At 39.1% G+C, this 2,901-nt stretch overlaps 1 protein-coding gene across 3 annotated transcripts in view; it reads right to left on the bottom strand.

Annotated features, from left to right (window-relative positions):
* Positions 1-2,901, bottom strand: part of nr4a2a (nuclear receptor subfamily 4, group A, member 2a) — a 98,376-nt gene that overhangs the window by 91,498 nt on the left and 3,977 nt on the right. For 2 of the 3 annotated variants that reach the window (XM_088414767.1, XM_088414765.1), the window contains exon 1: positions 1,043-1,082. The exons of the other annotated variant lie outside the window; for it this stretch is intronic. The gene's annotated coding sequence lies outside the window, so the exon portion shown is untranslated. Of the gene's footprint in view, positions 1-1,042; positions 1,083-2,901 lie in introns of those variants that run through there. 3 annotated transcript variants of the gene reach the window in all.

Below are 2,901 nucleotides of genomic sequence, written 5' to 3'. Positions count from 1 at the left end.
TGGATGGATGGATGGATGGATGGATGGATAGATAGATAGATAGATAGATAGATAGATAGATAGATAGATAGATAGATAGATAGATAGATAGATAGATAGATAGATAGATAGATAGATAGATGAATGTCAATAATGTCAATAATTCTTTTCCATAGTCAAAAAAATGTCAATAATTCTTTTCCATAGTCAAAAAAATGTCAATAATTCTTTTCCATAGTCAAATCAAATGTTTGCAAATGTATTATTTTGATTCAATATGATGACCTGTTCTTTTAAACAGGACTAAATAAATGGAAGATTCCCAATATGTATATATATATATATATATATATATATATATATATATATATATATATATATATATATATATATATATACCTGTAAATTGTCGATTAGTTGGTAATCAATTAGTTGTTGCACCTCTTATACTATGTCCTTTTTTTTTCCAGAAGTAGAGCTGACACATCCCGTCCATATACTTCTGTAAAATATTTTAGTTTCTCCACATCTAATTTTCACACAAAAAATCTTACTCTTTGGAGAAATGACATCGCTTTTTGAAATGACTTATCGAAACAAATGAACTTGTCTAGCGTAAAACTTTGAAACGTATGGCGGCGCAACATAGAGAACACACTCCCCCGTGCCCCTCAATATCAACATTACCAAGTTTACAAAAGTTGCAGCGAGCCGTGAAGTTTAACCAGGACGTAATCTGATCACGTCTCCTGGTGTCCTTTTGGCATTTCTTTCCACAAACAGGACCTGGCTGGAAATAGGAACGGCGGCCGCGCTCCGGCGATAGAGCGGCTCTGATAGCTCCTTTATTATGGAAAATTATTTTAAACAGTGCAAAAAGCAGCGCGGCCTCATTCCTTCCTACGTTCCCGCCACTATCACTCCGCCTATTGATAAGATGTCTAAATTTATTGCGGAATAATTCGGCAGGAAAAGAGATAAAAGGTTGCTGAATAAAATATGAGGCGAAGGCTGTAAATTGTAGCAATGCATATCATTTCATTCAAATGTAAGACGCAATTACCATCTGCTCCACTCATCAGTCGCCATCCTTTATGACTTAATTATATGTTTAATGCTATCAGATCAAGGAAAGGGCAAAACAGATGAATGAGAGCAACACGGCAAAGATTGGGCAACAAGACAAAAGACAGATGCAAAGTCGCATAAAGGCCTGAAATTGATTCCGTTCGGCAGGAAATGGGACGTTCATTCCAGTACAATGTTGCCTCATCTCCTGTGCCTTCTAAGATAATAAAGCCAGCGTGTTGCCAATTTGTCTCGGAGCAGTCAAACAAAGGGAGTCCGGTTCCTTTACATCCTTTATGATGGCGCCCGTCCTTTCTAATCACACTTGGGGCTCCTTGCGCAACTTGGACGTGGACATCCAATACAGGATTTGGGGTTCTGCTTTTTGAAATGACGATAAGAAAAACGACCGTGTCGCGTTCCGCGAAACTTTGCAAAAACCTCTCAAGAAGGGTGCAAAATTGTTTGCTGAGCTGCAACTTTATACGAATCCAGTTGAAATTTTGAAGTCATTTATAAAATACGGTCCTATTTGTCAGAAAATGATGATTCGCCAATATGATCGTGTCACCGTATTCCGCCTTTTTTGATCGAACAATATTATTATGGTTGTCTTGTTTATTTTGACCAAAAATAAGCACTGGAGCTCAGGGGGGAAAGTTGACCAAGTCAGGTAAATCAATCTTAAAAATACAGCAATGAAACATCTCAAAATACGAGCTAATTAGCATGAACAATCCAAAACTATTATCAGCCTGATTCTGGGAAACGGAAAGTGAAAGTTTTCGCAATAATTGATTAGTTTCACCGTCTCACTAGCACCACTGGAGTTAACAATTTGGCCTCAAGCCTTTTCACAGTACTGTATGAGCCTTCCCAAATTTGGATTTTCTCTTCGGAATTTTCATCCATTTTGTTACCTGTAATCGTTAACGACACCAATTCTTAAGGGAACAAGTGACAAAGGTTTTACGGCAGTTTTACGGCTAGACAAAGCTTTCCTAATAACAGTTTAGCTAATGAACAAAATTATGTTTAGCGAACTCGGCATGTAGCTGGATCTTCACTTCAACGTCATTCCTTCACACTCATTTTTATGGCACCTTACATACATGATTTCACGTTTCACCGCCATACGTTTTGCTTTATTCCACTGAAATAAAACCCAACGCTCTCCGGTGTGCCGTCTTCCGCCGCGAACGGAACAAGTTTCCGACAAAACTTTTTTGTTGCGTTTGGATGCAAATCGTGTCAAGCAGCATCCGCAAAGCAAAGAACGGGCTTGTCCAAATGGCTGCGGGCTAAAACGTTAGCCGGTGGGCATCCCGGGTGCCAGCGGGCACTGTCCTAACTGTGTACCTTTGGCCAGAACTCATTATAGGGTGACATTTAGGCCTGCTGCTGCCCATGCCAAGTCAGCCTTCTGGATGGAGACAAATTATGTAGTTATTTTTTATGTCGGACATTAAGTCATGTCCGACGTGAGCCAAACGAGAATCACCTTCATGTCACCTGAAAGGAAAGCCACAAAAGGCTGTGGATGTCTTAAACTAGGCTCTTATTTTGCTTAGTCTGGAAAACATGTCCCTCTTAGAAGGACAGATGTACCCATATGCAATACAAAACAGAATGCCATTGAATTGCAGACAACTGGCTTTAATTTACGAGCTTTCACAGGAAAAAAAACCTAATCGACATTTACTTTTTAGGACTCAAGAGCCATTTTATGCAGAGGGCTTCCAGACGCATCAGCTCAAACTCTAACTGGAGAATTGAAATCCTGAGGGACCTTCAAAGCTACGATGAAGTCTAAACTTTTACTTTACATCAAAGCATTGTAAAGAGTCATAAAGC

Source organism: Hippichthys cyanospilos, chromosome 5 (genome assembly GCF_059441005.1).
Source record: "Hippichthys cyanospilos isolate Australia breed blue-spotted pipefish chromosome 5, RoL_Hcya_1.0, whole genome shotgun sequence".
NCBI lineage: Eukaryota > Metazoa > Chordata > Actinopteri > Syngnathiformes > Syngnathidae > Hippichthys > Hippichthys cyanospilos.
The sequence above is the reverse complement of the archived record's forward strand: the minus strand, read 5'-3'. Positions and strand labels throughout refer to the sequence as shown.